This window comes from Enhydra lutris, unplaced genomic scaffold, assembly GCF_002288905.1.
Source record: "Enhydra lutris kenyoni isolate GAN:26980312 unplaced genomic scaffold, ASM228890v2 scaffoldscaffold8, whole genome shotgun sequence".
Lineage (NCBI taxonomy): Eukaryota > Metazoa > Chordata > Mammalia > Carnivora > Mustelidae > Enhydra > Enhydra lutris.
In genome coordinates this window covers 39425083-39439049 of record NW_019154092.1, presented here as the reverse complement: position 1 = coordinate 39439049, position 13967 = coordinate 39425083, and positions in this window count along the sequence as shown.

Here is a 13967-nt window from a genome sequence, read left to right as displayed (position 1 = left end):
CCTCCACCGGATCTCTGGGAAGCCGGCAGTTCTCCACTGAGCTGGAGACAGAGAAGAGCTAGGCTGCCCCCTGCTGGTATATTCAGGAATTGCACCAGGAGCCGGAAAACTGCCCCTTGGTAAGAGGGTGTCTGGCCCTGCCTGGGTGTGTGGGGTGGGGGGAAGGCAGTAGCAAATTCCTCATGACCCGTCAAAATACAAAATAATTTTTTGATGAAATACGAACTCATTTTATTCCAAAATAAACACAGACCTCGTGGCAAGGGACGGTGTGGTTTGACGGATTGACCAGCACCCCAGAAGGAAGTGGTGGAGGGCCACCAAACGTTTCGCTAATCATTCCGAGGACCCAGACGAGAATTGTTAAGACTCGCATTTTTTTCCTGGTTGCAGAAGCAGGGGGACTTCACTGTCCTCACCGTACAGGTGGGAACACAGAGGCCGAAGCTCACAAGGCTGACAGGCAGGGGAACACCTTCTGGCAGCCAGGCCTCCTGACCTCTAAGCCCGCCCTCTGGAGACAGGAGGGGGTTGGGTGGATTGTGATCCTTTTCCCACTGGGGCCTCTTGTTTGTTCACCTCTAGCCTTGCTCTGCCCTTCACTTCTCTCTACACGGTTCCTGGAAGAGCTGATACCCTGCAAGGAGAGAGGAGATCGCAGAGAGTGGGGGCAGGGGGGAGGGGGAGTTAGACCGAGCAGCCGAGCAGCTGCGGTGGGTTTGGGCATGAATCGTCACACCCGGGAGGATGAAGCTGTTGTCTTCCAGAAGGCGCACTTCCATGTGTTTTAACCATGAACCTAAGAGGAAGCTCTCTTGTCTACTCTGCACCTCGACAGTTTGGGCGAAGCCACAGGGCTGAGGAACTCAGGGCTGAGCAAATCGGGGGAGAAGGATGGGAAGAGGAAAAGCAAGGTGTTCACACAAGGGCTCGAGGGTGGGCCCAGACCGGTCACAAACGGAGCGTTTGGTGTGAGGGGGTTCTGCAAAAGGACAGAAAGGTTTCACCTCCGAGTTTGACTCTGTGGCAGAACAGAGAACACAGGCAGACCCAGGAACCAGGAGGCAGAGGGGACCCCAAAACCCAAACCCAAGTCCGTGAACCTCTCACGAGAGAACTCTGGATCTCCACAGGCATTCCGCAGAGGAGAGCGTCAGCTGGCGTCTCAGGGGAGACGCTCACGCCGGATGCACGCTACAGCCCCTGCACTCTGGAGTTTGGTAGCACAGATGCCCAGAGGCCCTGTCTTCCAGCAGTCATCCCCGTCCCTAGGTCCCTCGGGTCCTTGATCATCGCGTACACAGGATGTTTGGTCTTTCTGGGATCTTTTCAAACTCATCCTCCTCTGTACTGTTCCTGCTCGCTAGTCCCAGCAGCCCTTCCTGTCCTTCGCCTCCGAGCTCCTGGGAAGGCTCTGTTCTTGTCCTCACTACCTGCCTTCCACTCGTGCCTCCCTCCATACCAAACTGACTTTGGCCCTTCGTGGCTGGCAGAACTGCCTGGGTGAAGGTCTTTGTTGATGAACTAGGCAGGTGGTTATGGGTTCCTTCTCCCCTGGACTGCCAGCAGCACGGACCTCTCTGGCCCTCTGGCCCCGTGAGACTCTGGCTGTCACAGCAGCGCTGTCTCCCGGTTTTCTTCCTTGCCACTTGGGCTGCTCCTTTGCAATCTTCTTAGGACAGTTTCTTACCCTCGGCACTGTTGACATTTGGGGCTGAGTCATTCTTTGTTATAGGGATCTGCCCTGTGCCTTGTAGGAGGTTTCCACGCACCAGACGCCAGGAGCAACATCGCACCCCCTCGACCCCTCCCCGCCCTCCATTGTGACCACCAAAAATGTCCTCAGGCTGCCTGCCTTCTGTTTCCCAGATGCCTCTTCAGCCTGTTAGATGTAGAGTGACCTCAGACTCCGTCTTCTTGTCTTAGTTTGGATTCTCCCAGAAGCCAAGCCTGAGATGAGGACTGGGTGCAGGCAGTTTAATCGGGAGGTGGTCTCAGGAAACAGGAAAGAGCAAAGGAGGAAAAGCCAATGTAAGGTCCAACATCAAAGTCAGAGCTGTGAGCAGTGAGGGCTCACTTCCCCTGGAATCTGGGCTTTCAGCCCCTGGCCAGGGCACCTGAAAGGGGCAGGAGGCGGGGGGACGGACATCTAGCCTGTGGCTCTCACATTGTTGTTGAGAGCTGTCCCAGGGAATTAACTCCCCGAATGTCTGGGCTGCATTGAGCCATGCAAGCCAAACAGACCTCTATGGTTTTGAGAAAGGTGCTAGAATAGACTTGAGAATGACGCATTCTGTGCTTCAACGGGGGGTGCTGTCAACAGGAGCGAAAGCCACCAGCAATGTCTACCATGGCTGCAGCTGAAATCAGAGGGCGACCAAGATGCAGGGCACCCAAAATGATCTACCCCAGTCCTCGCCTAGCGCCACTCCAACCCACCTGTGTCTCCCATGAAGTCCATTCCATCCCCGATGGGATCAAGGTGGTGGGCAGCCATAATCTAGTGAAAATAGTGTGTACGGGAGAGTCAGTGGGATGCGCCCCAAGCCACTCACTGGTGTGTAAGTCAAGGCTGAAACTGCTGATGGTTACTTTCCTTCTGCACCACTTGTTGTAGATGTTTCTGTCAGCTAGTCGAGGTTGTCGCCTGACAGGATGACTCAGACCCACAACCCTGAGTGCTCTGAGCCCTCAGCAGGAATGGCCTCATCTGGCCATGGCTGTTGCAAGGGGCCCTTCTCTGACATCACCCAGCCTGGAAGCCCTGTCCCCCAGGACCCTCTCATCCGGTGCGAGTGGAGCACAGAGAGTGGCGGAGAGAGGGACCAACCTGCCCTCCACCTGGGACTCCTGGACCCGTGTATTCCCGCAAGTGGGGACACAGCACCATCGACTGGCTGTATTCTGGTGACTGTGCCTGACCTCAGTGTCATCCTCGAGCTGGGACCTCAGTTGAGTTTCGCAAACCGTCCCATCACTCTAGTCGGTCCTGTGATTTGGGTTGTACCCGACCGGCTGATCCCGCTGTCCTGCGCCCACGGCTGCACTTCCTTTGTCATAAAATGGGCCTCTGGATCTGAGGTGATGAGTTACCACATGTAAATAAATCAGGCTGTCTGTAAATGCTCCGATTAACACCAGAGTAAGCATCAATCCCCAGAAGAAGGATTAGCGCTCTTTCCAGGAGGGGGTGCGTGGGGGGTGGGAGGGGTGCAAGGTAATCAACTTCTGGCAAGCAGCTGGCCAGTCAAGGGCTCGGGGCCTCTGTGCCCACAGATCACGCAGCAGTGGCAGTGTCCAGATGGCCTTTGAGAGGGAGCCGGGGCTGTTGGGCCCCTGCCTAGTCTCCGTCCGTCACCATGGCCACCCTGTGCATGAGCTCATCACACAAGCCTGGGCAAGGCTGAAGACAAAGCCGACCCCCATGGGGCACCATGCTGTCCAGCTGATTGTCGAGAGGGCGTCCTCTGTGGTGGGTGCGCTCTGCCCAGCATGAGCATGACCACAAAGACCCACACGCTCTGTGTCCACGCCCACAGAACAATACACACGCCCCTACCCCAGACTTCCCTGCTCCCTCTTCTCAGCATTTTCTTTTCAGGCACCTGACCCACCAACCCAACTACTGGCCACCGCACAATATGCATGTCCTTATAAAACACACACTTCTCCTTCTGAACTGCACTGAATGACCGGTGTAGGCTCCACTCACCACTGTCTTTCAGGGCTACCCTGCCTGGGCTTTAGTGAAAACTGTAGTCTGCTTTGGGCTAACACCAGCACGCTGAACCAGGCCTAGGACCTTTCTTCCTCCACCAGCTCATCACAAGAAAATGCTTGGCACGAACAGAGAATCATCAGTGCTGGGGCAGGGGGTGGGGGGCAGGGGCGGGTGCACCTCGGAGGTCTGGGGAAGAAGCTTTGTGGCGAGTCTGTTTGTGTGGCTTACATGGGCCCCCTGGCCCTGCTGACACCTGATTCTAGATGTTGCCACTTCCATCTTAGAGTCGACTTAATTTATAAGAAGAATGGTACAAACTCTGCTCATGATGGGAACTCCAAGGTCTTGGCCAACTGATGTCCTGTAGTTAGGGCCCAAGAGCATGCTGGGAGCTGCTTTTCAAATGGGGAATAGAAAGCACAGTCCTCCTTCTGAACCTGGAGAGTCCATGATACCCCTCTCCTGGGGCTTGCCAGACTCCGTGCTCCCTCCTTGCCCACCACGGACACCTCCAGCACTTGCTGGGTCCACAGAAAGCAGCTGGCCTGGCAGCCAAGCTTGCTGCAAAGCCCTTCCTTGCTCCAAGTCACTTGATGAATGGACTGGATTAATATTTCCAAATATGCTATTTTCGTGTCCCAAAGCCAAAAGAGGTCCACCAAGTGCTCTGTCTCCTTTGTAATAGCAGAGGGTACAAAGGGCAGTAACTTGTCCTCATCTTAGAGGAGGGTGACATGAGACACCCCAAAGCCTCTGCTACATACTCCACACTTGACCCCTTCCTGCATTTCCTCCTCAGTAGGTACAATAACCTGGGAGTCCCTCCCTTCCTCTTTCTTCCTCACTCACATGCTCTGCACTCCGAACCCTCTGTCACCAAGTCCTGAAGATTCTCTCTTATGTTGATTTCTTCAGTCAGAACTCTCCTCCGTTCTCCTTCCCACCACCGTGGTGCAGCCTTCTTCATTTATCTGCTCAATTCCCACAGAAGCTTCCTGATTCAACCCCCCATTTCCAATCTCAAGGCTCTTCTAGTTCATTCACCCATTTTACCACAAGGGAGGGCTGTTTTCTTTCCACCCCTCCTCACAACACCTTAACGCTCCCATCGCTTCAGGGATACACCTAGATCGCACTGCCTTTCACTGTAGGCAGGCTGAGGGTGAGGCACATGTTTCACTAAGGGAGGCCGGCCCCCAGAGTGTCTGTGGGGTGTTAACGAGGCATTCAAGGTCCTTCCCCACAAGGCTCCAAACTAGATCTCTGGCTTCCTCCCCACCACTCACCCCATTTCTCCCAACTGGCAGCGACTCTGCTGAGCCAAACTTGCTCTTTCTCACCTTCATGCTTCACCTAAGCTTTGGGCCTGGCACGACACCCACCACACCCTCCACTCTCTACTTCCTCAGACCCCACAGTCCCTAGCCTGCCGCGAACTTAGCTCAGCCGCCACCTTCTGCAGGCGCTCTTTCCCTATTTGTTCATTCCGCCCCAGCGCTGGCCTAGGCAGCCTTCCTTCGGTTCCCACCGCACAGAGCTGTCTCAGCGCCTGTCAGGCTTTGTGACAATGATTTGTTACACCAGACAGAGCAAAGCTACTTGAGAACGAGGACTGGCTTCCAGTCACCTCGTGTCTCTGGGGACTGGCACAGTGCCCAGCGTAAAGCGAGCATTTACTAAGTGTTTGCTGAACCCGTGAAATTGGCGTGGTACGGGAGCAGCAAACCAGCAGCTTACAGGCTAAGTCAGACCTGCAGGCAAGTTCTCCTCGGCCTACACACTTCCTGGCTGAGTGAGGTCAACTAGGAAGGATCCAGGTTACAGGGCTGATGACACGGAATTGGCCTCTGTACCCTTTGGCTGACGCCTAGCCAGCCAGACAGGTCCTCCGGCACTGCACCAGACCAAGAACGCAAGTGACCACAGCCCCCTTGGGTGCGCTGTCCCTTACAGCAGAGGCTCGCCCGCAGCTTCAAAGGCTCAGCAACCTGAACAGAATAAGGATCGGAGCACCAGACGTACCCGGGCTCCCTGCTTTTTATCCCACCCAGAAGGACGGGTGGGGGTAAGGGGTGGTGGGAGAGGCGGGGGTGGCACGAGTCCACCTTACTTTTATTTCTTCCTGTACCAACAGATCTACTCAGGTTGTGTCTTCAGCAGGTCTGACCATGGCCACACAAGAAGAACATACACAAACCAGAAATTGGCATTTTTAAAATCCTGATTCCCTTTGTCTTGAAAAAAATCCACAGACCTGGCAACATCAAGCCTGCACTCTCTCATGACAAGCGATGCAGCCTCCCCCTTAGACAAGGCACACTTCGCTCTGCGCTTGGCCACACCCCCACCGGCCTGGCCCACCGACTGCTTCCAGCCCTGCTTTGTTACCATTTGAGTCTGTAACTTCTAAAGGGCTTCGAATCATCCTCTGCTATTTTACGATATTTTTTGATTGCCCCCCCCCACTCCCCCCATCCCGTGGTAGGCTGTGGGTATCCTCCGTTCATGGATGAAGAGGCTGGGATCCAGAGAGATGGCTGACAGTAGGCTGTCACACAGCCTGTGAGCAGTGAAGGCAGGACTCAAATCCAGACCTTGGGACTTTTTTTTCCCCACCCCATGCCTGTTACACAGACACAAACTGTTGCTTGCCTTCTCGAAAGTACTTGACTTGTTTCAAGAATATTGTAAGGATCTAATGTTGCTGCTAGGAAATTATTAACAGCCCACCGCCTAGTTTTATTTGATCTACACGCTTCCTGGTTGAGCTAGCCAAATGACTGAAGCAGGGATGGCACGGCTTGGCCTTCACTCACTCACCCCTCAGGACAAGCCCGTAAGGGGAGTACCATTATCCCCACTTTATGTGTGGCACTGAGAGGTCTGATGAATTCAAGACAGATCATCTTAGATGAGTTCTATCAGTTGTTAAAGTGACAACATCCTTCAACTGCAGCTGGCCGGCTGCCCCTTCCTTGAGCCACCTGTCTTCCCCACTGCCCTGGGCACTTTGTCAGGATCTGCAGGTTACCTGTGACGGGGCGAGTCCCACACCTGCCAGCAGCCTGTGGTAGTCCTACTTCTGGTGCTGACTGGCTCATGCCTATGCCGACAAGATTTGGACAATTTCATTAGAGGGGGAGGTTCACATCTGCAATGTCACAAACTAAGGTACTCTGTCAAGGGCCCAAAAAGCTGATCGGGAGAATTTTAGTCATCCACTTTGGGGTGTGGGAGCCTATAAATGGATGAAAGAGAACAGGTACTACCCAGCACAGCCTAAAAGCCAAGGTCCCAACACGTTTTCCACCTCAACTCCTCTATGGAACACTAGACTCGCAGCCGGAACAGTGACAGTGGCTTGGAGCCTGTCACAACCACGTGGGATGGGGACCGCTTTGGCAAAATCTCGCAGGGCAGCAGCAGGTACACAGAGTGAGAAACCGCCCCGAGGCCGCCCACTGCGTCTCGCTGCCCAAAGATGTGGTGAGGGTCCCTCTGGCAGGCCGTCGGCTATCAGTCATGGTGCCCAAAGGTGGCTGCAGACTTTACGGGCCAGGGGCTGGGGGCACACACTCACAGAGGGGAAGAGTTGGTTTCTGTCACAATAACCTTCACCCCCAGTGGCAAATCTGATCTGCACAGAAACCTCCGCACTTTCCAACTCTTCAGAGGATGGATCCCCTCCTAAAGCTCATCTCGGCGGGCAGGGCGGTCTGTACTAAGGGCGTCGGCCTGCTTGCCTTCACTTCCTGTCACACTGGGCTCCTGCATCCCTTTTCATCGCTCGGTTGTAACTGACCTAAACCCTGTTTCTGCAGAATGTGTGGCACCCATTCACACTGCTTAAAAAAAGACATTAACCGCTTAAAAAGTGTGGTCCTCTCGATTCCAAACGATTGGGTATTTTTTCAATTAACAGACATATTGAAATACACATACCATAAAATTCACCCTTTTTTTTTTTTAAAGATTTTATTTATTTATTTGACAGACAGAGATCACAAGCAGGCAGAGAGGCAGGCAGAGAGAGAGGAGGAAGCAGGCCCCCTGCTGAGCAGAGAGCCCGATGTAGGGCTCGATCCCAGGACTCTGAGTTCATGACCTGAGCCGAAGGCAGCGGCTTAACCCACTGAGCCACCCAGGCGCCCCTAAAATTCACCCTTTTAAAGTGTAACAATTCAGTGGTTTTTAATATATTCAGAGTGGCATGCCATCACCACTTTGGAGTTTCAGAGTATTTTCTTCACCTACCCAAAGAGAGACTTCTTACCCATTAGCAATCACTCCCTATTTCCACTTCCCCTCCAGCCCCTGACAACCACTAACCTACTTTGTTTCTGTAATTTGTCCGTTCTGGACATTTCCCATAGATGAAAGAGTATGTGGGGCTTTTGCAACTGGCTTCTTTCATTTAGTATGCCTTCCAGGTTCACCCATGCTCTGCCATGTATCTGCACCTCATTCCTACCTCCAGCTGGATACCCAACTACAGCTAGATCACACGCCGCTCACCCCCTCACTGGCTGATGGCCACTCACGTTGTCACCACCTTCCAGCTACTATGACTAAGGCTGCCATTAACAGTTGGGTCCAAGTTTTTGTGTGAACCTAGGTTTCCATTTCTTTCGGGATTATACTTAGGATAGGAGTGGCTGAGTCGTATGGTAACAGCCAAACCGTTTTCCAAAGTGGCTGCACCACCTCCTATTCCTACCATCAACTTACAAGGCTCCGGGCTTCTCTGCTTCCTCACCGACACGTTGTCTTTTGGCTTCTAGCTATCCTAGTAGTGGTGAAGCGCTAGTTCACTGTGGCTTGGAGGTGCATTTCCCTGACGATCAATGATGTTTAACATCTTCTCATGTGTTACTGACTAAATGTGTATCTCCCTTACATACATCCATTCAGATCTCTTGTCCATTAATTGTTTTGCCTTTTTATTATCAGCTTGGAAGAGCTCCTTATTTATTCTAGATACAAGTCCCTCATCAAAGGTTGCAAATATTCTCTCCCACTCAGTGAACTGTCTTTTCACTTTCTTGATGGTGTCCTATGAAGCACAAACTTTATTCTGATGAAGTCCAACTTGCCAGTTTTATTTTTTGTTGTGGTTTGTGGTTTTGGTGACATGCACAACAACTACTGAGGGGAAAAAAATGTTGAGGACATCTAAAAAGAATCAGCTTCAGATCTTATCCATGCCTACTAATATCATCTGGGAAGTCATTAAGGAGCTTTTTTGTTCTTTGCTATTTGAAACAGAAAAAAATTTTAATTTTAGGGGCACCGGGGTGGCCCAGTGGGTTAAGCCTCTGCCTTTGGCTCAGGTCATGATCTTAGGGTCCTGGGATCGAGCCCCGCATGGGGCTCTCTGCTCAGCAGGGAGCTTGCTTCCCACTCTCTCTCTGCCTGCCTCTCTGCCTACTTGTGATCTGTCAAATAAGTAAATAAAAAATCTTTAAAATTTTTTAAAATTTTATTATGAAATATTTGATATATAAAAAAGTACAAAGCGGCCCCACAGGTGCTGGACCTGCCAGCACCCGGGTCCAGCTGCTCTGCTGCACCTGGGACGTCGGGGCGAAGAGCAAGCGGCTATTTCTACGCTCAGTGCTCAGAACAGTGAGCGCTAAGAATGGTTTGTAGCCGGACATGCCCCAGAGCCGCCGCGGGGGTGGCGGGTTCCACGGGCGCGTGCCAGGCGCCCCTGGCTTCGGGCTTCTCCCAAATGCCTGGGTTTTCTGACGCATCCGTCTGTGAGCCGTGCCGGGTACGAGCGGGCGGCCGGCTGCGGACACAGCGGCATGGGCCAGGAGAGGGTCTCCTTTCTTGAGATGGTCCCTCTGGGGCGCTTTCCAGAAGTCGTGCGTCCCTGGCTGAGAGCTGCTCCCAGTGGCCTGGGGTCTGCCATCGCTCCCTGCGTGGGCTCTGGGCCCTGTGCCCACGGACACCCCTGCTTTGAGGACCCTTGAGACAGGCAGTGCAGGAGGCAGGTCTGGTCAGGCGGGGGCGGGGGAGGGACCCAACTGAGCCCTGTGAAGCAGGGCAGTGGGGGGGTGGCCTTGGGAACCCCTGTGGGGGGACGGGTGTGACTCGGCATAAAAAATAAAAAAAATAAAAAAAAAAAAAAGTACAAATAACAACATACATCTGTGTCCCCACTACCCAACTTAAGAAGTTTCACCCATAAAGTTGAAGTCTCTGTGTCCCCTCCCACTCTACATCCCCCTCTGGAGGCAACCATTACCCTGATCTTGGTGTTTATTATTCTCACGAACTTCTTTATAGTCTTCCTACACATGTGTGTGTAACCTTTATCAATATATAGTGCTTTGTTCTTTTAAGCTTCATATCAATTGTATCACGTAACACATAATCTGAAGCTTTCTTTTTCTACACTGAGATTGATCTATGTTGATAAAACTGCTTTAAGTCTATGAATACAGATCTAGTTCATTAATTTCCACAGTGGCTAAACACAGTATAAATACACTAACCATCCTATAAACATCCATGTTGAAACAGACAAGAACTGGAGAAAATGACACCAACTATTTCTGAGCACATGAACTGCTTCTCTAGAACCACGGCTTTCCATATCTTGTTAACGGCAACCCATAGTAAAAAAAAAAAAACGTGCTTGTATCTTGACCCTCTGCACACACACACATATCTGTGTGCAGTGTGTATCAGCATATAACAAGTTTCACGTAACAATACTGTTTTCTGCTGTGTTGTTCTATTCCCTTAAATAGATAAAGAAAAGATGGTTTACAGACACTTGAACTGAGTTCATGACTTCCCTATATAGGCTATCCCCAAAGTTTAAAACCTGCTCAAGGGTATTATCCCAAGGTGTGGAATTTGTGGGTCATGAGACGCTCAGGACACCACAGCAAAATATTAAAGAGTGGGTGGCTCTTAGACAACAGAGATCGTTTTCTCACAGTTCTGGAGGCTGGACATCCAAGACCAGGGTGCCAGCATGGCTGGATTCAGGTTAAGAGCCCTCTTCCTGGGATACAGACAGCCTCCTTCTTACTCTGTCCTCACAGGCGAAGCTCAGGTCTCCTCCTCTTCTTAGAACACTAATCCAGGCGCCTGGGTGTCTCACCTGGTTAAGCGGCTGCCTTCAGCTCAGGTCATGATCCTGGAGTCCTGGAATCAAGTCCCACATTGGGCTCTCTGCTCGGCAGGGAGTCTGCTTCTCCCTCTGAGCCTCCCCTTCACGTGTGCTTGCTCGCTCTCTCGCTCTCTCTCTCATTCTCTCTCTCAAATAAATACACAATAAAACCTTTAAAGAACACTGATCCTATCACGGGGACTCCCATGTTATCTAAACATAATTACTGCCCAAGGCCCTCCTTCAAATACCATCAGACTGGGGAGTAAGGCTGCAACATATAAACTGGGGGTAGGGTTGGGCGGGGGTGGTGGGGAGACACAAATATTCAGCCCATATATGAGGCATACACATATTCAGCTTTGCTAGACAATTTCACTGTTTTCCAAAGTAGTTGTAGCAAATTATCCTCACACAAAGACAAGCAAGTTGCCACTGTTCTGCGTCCTGGTTGGATTTAAATGTATTCCCGATCCTGCGTGTGTGAAATGGCATCCTGTAAAGTTAAGTATGCGTTTCCATAATTAGTAGTGAGCCCCACCATGCATCTTTCCTATGTTTACTGGCCATCTGTAGTTTCCTGTTCCACAAACTATGAGACAGGGAATCTATCTATGGAAAAAGTTTCCATAGTCACTCCAGAGCCTGCAGGGACACATACTCAAGCGCCTGGCTCTGATGTTTAAATCTTTGACCACTTACCTAAGAGAAAAGGGAACCAATCAAACATTACTTTCTCAGGAAGACTTCCAATTCTTCTCAGGCCAGAGCAAAGCAGAATCAGCAGCAAAAGGAATGAAGGAAAACCAGGTGGAGAAAAGAGGTTTTGTTTTTCTTAAAGCTAAGAAGTCCCAATTTGGACCACAGAAAAAAATCTGTTCTTGCAAAGTCTAGCCATGCAAATCTGGAAAAGTTGTTATTCTTCTGTTCTCAGTCTTCCAATCTGCAAAATTAGGATAACAATCTGTACTACTTCTTACTCCCATGTGGACATTTTGAAATAAACATTCTTTCAAAACTTTGAAAATAAAGAGATTGTCGAAATTCAAGGTTCTGTGAGTGTTAATCATCCAATGCCTTCCAAAAGCCTAAGTAAGAGGACAGAACTGTAGCCCTTTGAACAGCTCTCCTGGAGTGAGTTGCTCTCCTGAATTCTTGCCTGAAAAAGCCCGACGGCTTTGCAGAACAACAAATGACCCGCTAAAAGAACACAGCCCTTTCAGTGTCAAGAAAGAGATCTAAGAAATTCTTCATTTTACAAGTATAGAAATTTACTCCCTTAGGTGGCCAGATGGTCTTTCTAGGGTCTCCTAGTCTCTGGTTCCAGCTTTGTATACACTAGCCACCATACCCTCCCCTCTGGCATAAGACCCCTGGTGCTCCAGGTCCATCCAAGGTCCATGCTAACGTCAGACTTGCTCGCTTCAGACCCCATCACAGGTGTGAGGGCTCAAAAGCTAACAGTACTTCACCCTTCCACTCTTAGAATGGAGTCATCACGGAAAGGAAACAGAAATGACTCCTCTCAGGTGTCATTTACCAAAGCACGAAGGAAAAAGCTGGTATCATATAGATTTTTCACCAAAGAATAAGAAGCAAGACGGATATAATTTACAAGCAACGAGTATTCCCAACCAGCAGGCCAGATTCTCTGAGGTCACATGGGTTGCTGCTGCCACACCTCCCTTCTGAGGTCTGACTTCACTGTTAGCACTCACGCTGACCCTTCACTCACCCATCCCACCAAATGGGAATCTCAGGGCTAGGCTGAAACAGAGAAACAGTGACTCCTCATCATTCAAACGGATCCCTGCCTAAAGCCACCTCCGTCTACAAGGCCTGCACCTGTGCAGAGATGTGCCATGGCAGCCCTGAGCCGAACAGTGCCACAGCCTCTGGAGCAAATGGGTGCTCTTTCTGCAGCTCTGGGATCCGCACAATCATCCTCCGCATCTTTGTCCAAGCTCACTGTTCCTTCCGGTATTTTCTACGGCTTTCTTCTGCTCCAAGCAGATTCTCCCAGCCAAAGCTCTACTGTAGCCCAGGAACTTCCCAGCCTCTGTGACTCGGTGCTCTCAAACATGGAGTCAAGGAAGTAAAGAAAATCATACCTACCAATGACTAGGAAGACGTCTTCACTCCTTCCTAGATGAGTAATAGAGTTAAAACAACCAAACTTAGGGGCACCTGGGTGGCTCAGTCAGTGAAGCGTCTGTCTTCTGCTCAGGTCATTATCCCAGGGCCCTCGGATTGAGTCTTGCATCGGGCTCCCTGCCAAGAGCCCGCTTCTCCCTCTGCCACTCCCCACATTTGTGCACACTCTCCCTGTTAAATAAATAAAATCTTTAAACACAAACACACACACACACACACACACACACACACAACCAAACCTAAAAGAGATTCACTGTACTTCAGATGCAAAACTGGAGCCAAAGAGCTATTTATGTATTTGGTCAAGATTTATCTATAATTTTTCTCAGGAGTAAAGTTATAAATAGCTGTCATCTACCGTGAAAAACACACCAATAAGGAAAGGTGAGGCCAAAAGCCAGCCAAGCATACAAGCACAGGAGGAGGAAGGTAGAATGAGATTAAGAACTAGCCACAAATTATTTTACTTACTCATTCTACAAAAGCAGCAGCCAAGGGCAAAAGGGATCAAAAGCAAGGCCTGGAATCCCAAGAAGAGTCTCTCACAGGCACTAATATGTCAAGGTTTCAGATACAAGGTAGTACAACAGAACTGTTTCAGAATGCTGAAAACATTTCCCAACTGTTAACGGTGTACTTCCTCATTAACAGACCCCTTTACAGTGCAAGTAGAACTAAGAATTCCTGAGGAACATGAGGAGATCCAGGAGTGGAATTTTAGTAAAGATAGTCTCATTCTCCCCAGTTCCTTGTTCCCTTTTACATGAAGGTAAGTGAAAAAGGTCATGGGATGTTAATACAGTAGTTCCTATAATTTTTATAGCCAAATAAAACCCCGGAAAATAGAACCAAATTAAAGGAGAAGTTCTTCAGACTGCTTTGAAATCCTCTATATTTGATTTGATGTTCAACCACGTGCAAAGGGCATGCAGTTGGGCATCTGGTGCTGGTTCCTGGGAAGTAACT